We start from the raw sequence: 12,184 nt of genomic DNA on the forward strand, positions 1-12,184 counted from the left end.
TGGGTGGGCCACTGTGGCCTCCTATGACGGGACACATAATTTACATCCATGCCTTCTCCGCGATTCGAACCTGGGGCCTTCGGGACGGCAGTTAGAGTGACTAACCACTTTCTGGTCTGAGCAGCATAATAAAATTTAAGATTTTAAAATTTATACTGTCTCTACCGTGTTAAGGGTTTATCTGTTCTCATTTGGTGGAAATACTCTAAAGTTCTCATTCTATGCCATTTTAGTGCGAAAAAGAATAAACATGCAACAAAACTTTTTCTTTTCCATTTACCGAAGAGCAGGCCCAAACCGTCCACAGACGTTGCCCTCTGCTAAGGCCGGAAGCTGTGGTCACTTTATTATGGAGGCACCTAATAAGCGGGCCACCGTTGCCTTTTAGGACAGACTGTCTTCTCCAGGATTCGAATCCGGACCCTTTGGTACCCCAGTCAGCTCCCTTAACCACTTACCGTCTGGGTCTAAAAAACCTAAATCTAAAAAACCTTTGTTCTTTTCCATCTTTTAATAATTATTCATTATTCCTCTTTCAGTTGTATAGAACTCCTAAACTAGTTTAAATTCTCAAGTCCTGTAACTCACATCAAAGAATTTTAATCATTACTTAATGTTGCAATAATACACATCTATGAAATTCAAATACGAAAAAAGTGGTCAACTTCTTCGATAATACTGAAAAGCAAACTTTTTTTTAAATGAAGTAAATTTTAGCTTTTTGTCTGTAGTCATTAATGAATATTGCATGTGACATCAAACAATTTGTATTCGTGTATATTACGAGTAAAATCAATTCGCAGAAACATAAAAAGTCAGTATATATTCTGATAATTTTTTTTCTTAATTCCCTATTAGAGTACACCCGTTTTTTGCTTGAAGCAAAATTTTATAGTTGATGATTAGTGTTATTATATTTGACATCATCCACATTATATCCGATATATCAATGCCCATTTTCTGGAAAACAAAAGAGCTGATATCCTTTACTAATAGACTAGGATCTTTTCTGGTCGAAACAAAATTTTCTAATATCTAATGATGCCTCTTGTTTTATAGATATTAAATCTGGCTTCATGCATTACATTCCTATATGACAGTATTCGTGATTTGGAAGAAACAGAGTCAGAATCTATTCTAAAATAGATCAGACTTATTTCCTAATTTAGATCTAATCGTTTTCTTGTGATTAATATTACTTCTGGTATTATTATGATAATATAACAGGATTTATTCTCTGAACGACCAAAAGCCAATGTTCTTTGTAGGAAGAAAGTTTTTGTTTGTTAATCGAAACGAAACCTTACAGCATCTGATTTTGTGTCTGGTCGTTGATATTATACCTAGTAGCAAATTTCTCAGTGTGCTGTCAGGACAGTGCAAGTGTATCCATTTCCGATAACATAAAGTGTAAAATTTTATATATCTGATTTTGGTTTGGCATGTCAACCTTAGTCATACATGTTACATACCTGTATGATATTATCTATTCCTTATGAAAGACAATATTTATAAACGACAAGATATCAATATCCTTCATAGGAAAAATAGTTGTCGAAGCGGAAGTTTACTACATCTCTTGTAGTTTTACATCATTTGTTACTACATCTCTTATAGTATTATCAATATTTCCCTGGCATCCTTTGTAAGTTGCCTTCCTATATGGCAGCGTCCATTGCCGAGCTGAGAAAAGCAAAATTTATAGACATTCTTAGAAAGACACGGTGTGTTTCCTGAAACTTTACTTTAACTGATAATTTATTTTAGTCGTTAATATTACGCCTGGAATCATCCATGTTACATTCCTGTGTAACAGTATGACTCCATCTGTCCCTGGAGCGACAAGATGTTAATGCCCATTCCAGGAAGAATATATTCGTTTTCTAATCTATGCAGACCTTTATCTTGTTTTTGGTTATTATTATTACATCTGGCTTCGTTGTATGTGTTAATTTCTTATATTACAGTGCTTGTTGTCGTCTTCAGTAGGACAGAAAGTCTATCACATTCTCAGAAACCCCAAGTTCCTTTCCAGATTGAAGCAAAACAGCATTTACACCTGATCTCAGTTTTAGTCGTTCATATTACACCTTGCATCTACCATTACCTATCCATATTGCATTTTCGTACGGCAGTATTCATTCCCAGAATGACAAAAAGTCAATATTTTCCGCAGGAGAAATATCTTTGTTTCTTAGTCAAAGCAAATCTTTACAACTGATTTTCTTTGGTATCATACCTGACATCAAACGTATTATGTTCCTGTATACAGCATACATTGCTGAACGATAAAATGTGAATACCCTGGGTAGAGTTTGTCTGAAGAGGTGTATTTCTTGTCTGAAACATAGCATTGAAACGTATGACCGTTTTCCTAATCATTAATATTGCATCATACATCGCCCATTTTGAATTTCTATGTAACAATACAGACATCTGGAAACAATAAGTTGTTTTTCTGTTTGAAGCAAATCCTTATAATACCTAATTTTAATATCTTAATTCTGATCATTCACATTAGAACTATCGTCATTCACATAACAGTTCTGTATGGTAAATCTAATTCCAAAAAGATATATCTGATGGAAGTGATAAACGTGTAATTCTGTTATGAGATTTTAGAAACCACTTTACGCCATGTTAGATTCCTTCCCCCCCTCTAAACGTTTCGTCTACGAACTCCAAGATTTGTTTGTTTTCATTTTCTCAAATGCTTCTGTGCACGAGATGTTTTTTGAAAATTTATCCTAAATTTCATTTAATTTTTTTCAGATTCAGTAGATTTCAGCGCAGAAGAATAAACTATTCCAAACTTTACAAAACTATGAAACTGTCACGTACATTACAATTCTCTCGGTAGAATTTTTAAAATCGTAGATTTTAAAATCTGTATGTTTTTACTCTTACTTTTCGTATTCTTCTTTCTGTTTAACGCTTGTCAAATTCTTTGAAGCGAAACGTCGCCTTGTGGGGAGCGATGAGTCCTTGCAAAACTATCGCAAGAGATTTCGTGAACAACATTAAAATGATCCAATAGACTGCCTTGTGTTATAATTTATAAATTAAAATACTAATGTGTTCTGACTATTCTGAACGGTTTGGTCAACTAAACATTACCGTAACGGTTAATTTATTGCCGACTGCTACCCACACATTTCACTTCTACAGTTGACAGCACTTGTTTTGCACAATAATATCGGATCTGAATTTGTATTCGTCTGGCTTACCATTAATTGCATCGGTGAATAAAAAATGATGCCGAAAAGCTATTAAAGGTATGTATATGAATTAAACATACGCCATTTTGTTTATTGTTTTATTTGTTATGATAAAGCACTCGATGGCTGCCTGAATGAAAAGTTTTCGTCGAGGAATTTTCGAAGTGAAACAGGGTCATTTTGATATCAGTAGACGGTTAAAAAGATACAGCAAAATCTTCGAAACGCGTAACTGCTAATCTTACCTATATTTCACCAGTTTTTTTTTTGGGGGGGGGCAAACATTCGTTCTTTTTCTAATACGCTGATTTGTATTTATGTATCATGCACAGAATTTCGCGAATTTCCCATACATTCAATCCATTCTTGCCACACTTAAACCAGTGGCCGTGTGGATTTGACCTCTAAATACCTATTCTTCGATTGGGATTCGAATCCGAGCGAACGGAAGCTGCTTGGAACGTTTTTGTAGTTTTGTGTAACTTGAATACGAAGCGATTTCATTTGGAAAGTCTTCTACGAAAGTATCCCTTCGGATAAAGCGAGACAACGTTTATTTGCTTTGCCATAGTTGATCGTAACCAAATTATTTTTGCCTCTCTGTTTTAGAAAACGTGTTAGTTAACATCAGGAATAGAGAAACATTTTGTAGTGGAAGGTTGCATCTTATCTGGCTAAGGCAAGCGAAATTTAGCATAATGTGTATATCTGTACTCAGAGCTTCAGATTACAGTGTAGCACCTGAGAGGGAATTTTTATCAATAAATAAGTAACAGTAAAATAATACCTAACTCGCCAAATGATGAAATAAAATTTCAAAAAATTTCAATTTTGAAAGCACCTGTGTTTGTTTCTGCGTTTCGTGTGAACATAAATTCGTATAAACAGAAATGATCAAGGTATTCAAACGTGCATTTACGTGGTGACCATACTTATAATTGGCAACTCTATACAATATACAATTTATTTTATTATACTCTACACAATTTATTATTTTAGTCAATTTTATACTCTATACAATTTATATGTAACTCTATGTAATTTTGTTGACTTAATTCAGTCTATGTAATTTATTTGTAACTAAGTGTAATTTGGCGATCAACTGTATTGATAGTCGCCAAATTATTACAACCGTATTTTATTCATTACATTTTTAATATAAATTAAGGGTTGTTGCAGACTGTTTGTAAGAGTGAATAATAACATTTTTATAGTCGGAAATTTATTTAGCACATTGCTTTTATTTACTTATTTCCCCCCCCTCCCCTCAAGGATTCTGTATATTATTTGTATTTTTCAGTTATTTACATCAAGGTTACATCGGAGCAGATTATATCTTGATGATTAATGAAGTAAAAATCTCTTCAAAAATTAATTTTTACTTTTTTGCATTTTTAGATCACTTCGATTATTTTATTTTAATAATCTTAATTAGATTTTTCTTTTAATTGTTATTTAATCTTAATTGGCATTTTCTTTTAATTTTTATTTTGAAATTTTTCAAGTATTCACAATCGTCTACATATACAGAAGAACTGAATCTATTGAAAATTCATCGGCTGCTTCTTCAAAAAGGTTAGGTTAGGTTATTTAATTACGGCAAAGCCTCGAGGGCTATCTGCCTAAGGAGAGGGATGCCTTCGTGGAGGAGGCCCACCAGTGGCCGAGCGGTAAAGACGCTGAACACTGGTAGTTCGGTCTGAGGTTCGAATCCCGCGAACGGGCTGGCTGCATGGGCGTTTTCGTGGTTTTCCCCATGTGTAACGTGTATACGAGCCAGTTCCCCTTAGAAAGTCCTCCACGAAGGCATCCCTCCCTTTAGGCAGATAGCCCTCGAGTGCTTTGCCATAATTGACTAATCCCTAATTCCTTCGTAGAGGACTTTCTAAGGGAAACTGGCTCGTATACACGTTACACATGGGGAAAACCACGAAAACACCCATACATCCAGCCCGTTCGCGGGATTCGAACCTCGGACCGAACTACCAGTGTTCAGCGAGTTTACCGCTCGGCCGCTTCTTGAAAAAGACCGAGGAAGTTTCAACAATGTTATGTACTTTATTTCAATTTTGTTATGTTTTAGTAATGGTACTGAATGGTTTTTGTTTCAGTTTTTTAACTGTTTTTATTTTAACATTGATATGTTTATTTCCTGTTGAAATAATATCTCTCTAGGTATAATTTCGATTTAATTATTATATGTTGATTATTTAATTAACTTCGCAGCGTACTGTGTAACTTTAATAATAGTTACCTTAATTTGGAATTTCACAACTCTTGTTATTATATGTGTACATACGATACACACGTAATTTGTATAGTTTTAGTGGGTTCCATTAAGTAACCGTTTCAAGGATTCCCCCAAATGAAAATTATAATTTTAGATATTCCATAAAAAAAAAAAAAAAAAAAAAAAAAAAAAAAAAATCGCGTTCTACAGAGTCCGAGCGGTTAAAACTGCTGAACGCTGGTAATTCGGTCCGGATTTCGAGTTGACTGCAGGGGTGTTTTCGTGGTTTTTTCCTTGTGTAAGTGGATACGACAAAGTTCCCCTTAAAAAGTTCTCTACGGGACATCCCTTCCTTTCTGTGTAGTATCTAATTGAGGAGTGCGTAATAAATAAGGATTTCTTCAAGTCGATAGAGTTTGAAGGTAACTAATACTTGTAAGTAAAAATTAAGTTTATTAAACTTTGTAAAAGTAAACTTAACTTCTGTAATGCTATGTTCTGTCATTTATCCTACAACTAAAAAAAAAATTATAATTTACTTTTGTTTCAGCATTTGGATTTTGATCTTCGCGGCTCGTCAGTCCATGCAAGCTACTTGAGAAAGAAGGTAAGTTGTCGCACATTACAATTGTTTATATTCCAATAATTAAGAATCTACTACACCTCAAATAATAGATCATTAGAGGGTTGAATTTCTTTTCGATGCTTTGGAAAGGCTGATAGCTGCGACATTAAATTGGCATATACGTCATTTCGTAGCCTAACCTTTTTTAGATTCTTGCAATTTTTGTCTGAGTGTCTTATATTAAAATTCTTTCATTCTTTTATTGGTGAATAGTTTAGCTAGCTTAGTGAGGAATGTTAATGGTGTAGTGTAAATAATGAAGTCTAGGGAAGCTGCTGGTATGCAATATAATATTTAATGACTTTTAACTTTTGAGGGTTTATTTTATTTTTTATTGTATATAACACCGCCTGTTTTAAATATTAATTACGAATAGTTAAGAAATATAACTCGTATCATCGCATTCCGCTAAATTACATTATTTTTTTTTTTAACTTTAACTCTATATTCTTACGGTATCACACTATACTATGCTTTAAAAATAAGTCTAGTAGTTATAGTAAATGGATGAGAAACGAGAACGAATTATGTTTAAAGCGGTGTGTTTTATTATTAGTATTATTTGATAATTTATATCCATTTATTTTCATTACATCAGTAATTCGTAAGTGATAATAATGTCATTTCGTATGGTAAAAAGATCTGCTATTTGCTAAGTACTGTTAGTTTGTATTTAAGTGTTAAATTAAATGTTAATATTTGATTATTTTAAAAGCATTAAATAATTATCCTGATACACTGCGCAAAAAAAGGGACAGTTCTATATCTCCCGTTCTACTGGGCCGATTAACGAAATTCAAATGGCGTTCTTCATGTCTCGAAAGCACGACTTAGGATATGTATTAGATTTATATATAGCATTAATTTAACATAGGTATTTTGACACTAAATCGGCTTAATTCTAATTCTAAAATGACATGCCAATTTTTTTCCGTATTTCGATTCTACGACTCAAATTATGCCTAGATATTAAATTTTGTAAATTTTGGTGAGAAATATATATAGAAAAATTAAAATATTTGTTTTGGCGAATTTTTTTCCGTTTTCGCCAAGAATAATTCACTTAGCGAACTTCTTAATTTAAAGCAACCTATTTTCCTTTCTTTTTTTCTTCATTGTCCTCCACGAGCGAAAAAAAAGTCATTGTTCATACTTTCAAATAATTCTAACAAAGTGCTTAAACCACATTTTCGTTATTATCGCTTATAATAAATACGTCAAATTTCAAAACACGCCAAAATGTAAATTCACGTATATCTTAGGAAATTTTAAATAAAAAGACTCTAATTTTTGCAGGTATGCTTAGAAATACATCTACTTTAAGATGATGGTAAAACTTGTATAGGTTATAATTAAAATTTTTTCGAAAAATTTATGAAAATTATTTTAAAAGGCAAATTTAAAAAATAAATCATAAAAAATAGGCTAAATTTATTTGGAATGAACCTAAATTTCGAAATATAAAAGGAAGAATTGAATAAATTTAGTAAAAAGATATATTTATAAATATATATCAAATTCAATTAACATGGAGAAGCTAAAATTTTGAGAGGTAATATTTTAAAGAATACTCGGGCGATTTTTATAAAACTTGGCATAATCTGAGTCGTAAATCGAAATATGGAAAATTGGCATGTCATTTCAGAAAAGTTTGATTTTGTGCCAAAATAAATATATTAGAGCCATGCTATATATAAATCTAATAAGTCGCGCGTTCGAGACTTGAAAAACGCAAACTGAATTTCGTCAGTCGGCCTAGTAGAACTAGAGATATAGACCCGCAGTGTACACAGTGAATAGTTTAGCTATTCACTTAAGACTATCCTTTGGAGCTGTAATTTTTTTACTTATAATTTAAGCATATCATCATAGATGGACTTATAACTAAAACCATATTCAGGCTTAAAACTGGTCATCACAGAGGACTGAAAACTGACAGGGAGGATAGGAAAACATACAGAAACTGTGATAACTGGCCGGACGCAGAACTGACAACTGGGTGCATTTTTGATTGCCCGGTCATCCTTGCTGAATTTTTAAAAACTGTGGTCTTCTTTAAGTGACTGAACCTTTACGATGGTAATATTTTGCCAGAGCTGTCATTTTCGCCCATGCCACCATTTAAACAGGTTTTATCATAGGCACGTCAACAACAACAAGAATCGCGTCAAGTGCAATATTAGGAAATTACAAAGAAGCATATTTTGGAGTCTTTAAATAAGTTTTATGTTTTTTGAGAAACAAAATTGTAAACCAGGAAGGTGCGATTTTGAACGCTTCATTTAAATAATCGATAAAAAAAAGGGTCATATATGTAAGCATTTATTGTAAATGTGTTTGCTCAGCTGGTCGCTTAGTATCTGTTAGATACTTTTCTAGTCCTTATTAAATAATCATATTATCGAGAATTCTACTAATCATATTTATCGAGAGCATTGCACGCATTTTTAATAATAGAATTATTCTTAAACTTATAAAAACAAAGCAAGAATAAGTAACGGTATGTCTCGGATAACGTACGAGCAATGGTAAAAATTAAATAGCAATGGAATATTAAATAGGAACTACATAGTTCTGCATCTATAATTTCAGGTTTTAGGTAACAATCCTTAGTAAAGTTAGTATTACTGAAGACAAGTGTGTCGAAACGCCTTTAATACCATAAAACGATAAAAAAATTCGAATAGAAAATTTCTATAGCGATACTAATTTACTGTTCAGGGAAATTTTTATTAAAAAATCGTCGGTTCTATTAAAAACCAAGATTAATGCAAACGATTAATTGACTGATTGTGAATTCTGGGTGGGGGAAGAGTTACTGACGATATTTCTGCACTTTTTTTTCCTCTTAGTCTTCTACCATTTTTATTAATCGAAAATAAAGGCCACAAAAGTACTTGAACGTTTTCGAAGTTAAGGTTATTCGATATAAGGTTTGGTTTGTGCGATTATGGCAAAACCTCGAGAGCTATCTGCCTAAGGGGAGGGATGCCTTCGTGGAGGATTTTTTTTAAAGGAAACTGGCTTACACATTACCACATGAGGAAACCACGATAACGGCCATGCAGCCAACCTGTTCGCGGGATTCGAGCCTCGGATCGAACTATCAGTGTTCAGCGACCGCTGGTAGGTCCCCGATATAAGGCAACTTGATTGAAACATAAATGTTCCGAATAATTCGGAATTTCCTTAATAAGAGAACATTAAGCTGCCTATTTCTGTTAACTGTGAACACTCCAAAACTTAAAAGAAATTTGATTAACGATTGAATACTGGCATCCGCAAGAATTGAACAGAAACCATTAAGCGGATAATTAACCGATATATCTCATCGTAGGTCAGCACACGATAAACAATTATCTGATGAATAATATCTGTATTATTCGATAACCTGGTACTAATCGCACTTTATTTAAGTTTTATTTATCCGAATTAATGTGGAGAACGTAGATATAAAGACAAAAATTCATTTGAACAGAGTCGAAATTACTAAAGAGCATTATTATCTCTTACAACAGTGTTCTTATTTGCGAAGAGAGTACTGTCAATTAAAAAAATAATAATAAACAAAATAGGTGAGTTTATTTTTAGTTCTTTTCTTTTCTTTTTCTTTTTCTTTTTTTTTTTTTAATATATATATATATATATATATATATCAATGGCTAATCATTAAGTACTAAAACAATTTTCATGTTATTAACTAAGTCATTTTTCATGTTCAGAAAAAGTTTTACTTCTTCGTTGTTCTGTTACGTAGATCCTAATTAACCTATGTTGTTCACAGTATTGAATCAAAAGGTACTTTTCTGTTAACAGGGCGCCACTTGGTGGCAAACATAGACGTTGCTGCGATATCTAATTAGATGGTGACAATCCTACGATACGTAAAGCTTCACGAAAAGAATGATATTAACTAAATCTTAGAATAACTACAGAAAATAAAGAAAAATACGAATTATATGTTACGACATTAATTTCACATTACACGGGAGGCATAAAACTGCTGATTTAATTTAACATTTCCAAAAACATTTGCGTCTTTTAATGCAATCATTGTTTCATGAACCCTATAAGGTAAGAACTTAGATGGTGGCGACCAGTGTGGCTCTGATGTTTTACTTCGTGATTTTGCAAATGGTATCTCGTATCAGGATTGCATTTGCGATTGACTGGTAGGTGCTCCTATCCAGCAGTTGGCAATTTATCTACTTAAGCAAGCCACCGGTGAACTCTGTGCCTGTCCTAGGGCTCTTGGGCTGCCTGATCCCTGTTTATCTTCTGGAAAATTTTAAGCCACTGGTACTTAGAAAGTCCTCTACGAAGGTATGCCTCCCCTTAGGCAGACAGCCATAGTGTGCTTTGCCATAATCAACGAAACCAAACCAAAATCAGTATATCGATCATTGTTGGTATATATTTATTGCGGAACGATAGTATATTCATAGACGGTGCAGTCAGTAGAACGAGAGTTGCAAGTTGTTTATCCCGGTAGCAGATGTTGTAGGCAAAGATGTTTTATGGCAAAGGATAGGACAAAGGTCAGGCCGTGAGAGGTCAAGGTTTCATCTTGGAGCAATCGGATGCAGTTGGTCGGGGTAAGGAGCGGCAGCATACTTCACTGTCAGCATCCTTGGAGCTTGTGGGGTAGCTTTAGCGAAGAAACTGGAGCATATAATTCATGTTGTAATCTGACTAGATAGGGAAGGGGGTTACTTGTAAGTAATGGGTGGGAGGATGAGTTGTTTTTGAAAAAAGTAAATGATTAAATAACTTTTTCTTCATTTAATTTGCAAGGAAAAGAAGATTCAGCTGTTGGATTAATTGCAGTAACTAGTGAATGAAAGAAAATTAAAATAAAATAACAAAATAATGTAGTGCAAGGTCATCTCGAAGGACAAAGCCTGGGGCTCACCCTCCCTGGTTCTGGCCATTCAGGATGCTGCTTAACTTTTATGAATGTTGGACTTGGGTAAAATTTCAAAGCATTAATGCAGGTTTCTGAGTATGGCTTTTGGTCTATTCCTGTTATTTCCGGAGTTAACATTGTAAGTAATTTTTTGATAAGAAAAATTAAATAACTGTAATATTCCTATCTTGTTAAGAATGTTAATGTTAAGAATATCGAATATTTAAGCAAGTGAAAATCTAGGAGAGAAAATTCCTAATTCATTCTTTTCTCCTATTCGCAATGATGTCAGCTATTCATGATGCGATGTTAAAAGGTTACTACATTTGGTGCTTTGGTATATATTTGGGGACTGGCGCCGAGTTAACAGAAAAGTACTATTGTCAATTTTAATATCTTGTCAGGCCTACCAGTGGACGAGCGGAAGAAGACGCTAAATACTAGTAGTTGAACCTTGAGTCAAATCCCGACAAGGATGGTATTTTCGTACTTTCTCCATGGATAGCATCAATGGGAATACAACATCATTATAAAATTAACCCTTTGGGTACACGTTTATTTGAAAATTTTTTGCACTTGGAGTATATTTACTTTTGTGGTCAAGTAAGAACAGTAGGTTAACCAAATTACTGAATACTGAATTACAAGGTTAACCAAATTACTGAAATTATTTGTTGAAATAAACCAGAACGAACTAGCTAAATCTGGTATCAGTTTCAATGACGTATGAGAACGTCATGTGCGTCTTTGCCCAAACAAACGCATGACGTACCGATACGTCAAATGTAGCTAAAGGGTTAAATCGTAATCGCAGCCGTTTATGCAAATTCCGTTTTTTGAGTGATCAGTGAAATTAATTTCCGTGTGTTTTATAGTAGTTATTTTCAGAAAAGCTTTAAATTTTGCCTTTGAAAGCTATTATTGAAGATTGAAATATGAAACCTCCACAAACAAGAACTGAATGTCCATCCTTAATGGAAAAACTTATTTAAGGAATTCTGGCGTCCTTCCTTACTGCTCTCATAGTTTAAGTGGATTTGGGTATCCACCTAGCGAGTGAAAGAATCGTAATCAAGTTTCTTGCTCCGAAACACCCGGGGCTGGCTGCATGGGCGTTTTCGTGGTTTTCCCCATGTGTAACGTGTATACGAGCCAGTTTCCCTTAGAAAGTCCTCCACGAAGGCATCCCTCCTCTTAGGCAGATA

The 12,184-nt window shown here is 33.7% G+C and overlaps 1 protein-coding gene across 1 annotated transcript in view; it reads left to right on the forward strand.

The window, feature by feature from the left end:
- Positions 1-5,255: 5,255 nt before the first annotated feature.
- The window catches only part of LOC118199224 (zinc finger homeobox protein 3-like), a 448,036-nt gene continuing 441,107 nt past the window's right edge, over positions 5,256-12,184 (forward strand). The window contains exon 1 of the mRNA XM_085813281.1: positions 5,256-6,055. The gene's annotated coding sequence lies outside the window, so the exon portion shown is untranslated. The remainder of the gene's footprint in view (positions 6,056-12,184) is intronic.

The sequence above is a fragment of the Stegodyphus dumicola genome, chromosome 3 (genome assembly GCF_044657685.1).
Source record: "Stegodyphus dumicola isolate Sdum_Otavi_A_Nest chromosome 3, ASM4465768v1".
In the NCBI taxonomy this organism is placed as follows: domain Eukaryota; kingdom Metazoa; phylum Arthropoda; class Arachnida; order Araneae; family Eresidae; genus Stegodyphus; species Stegodyphus dumicola.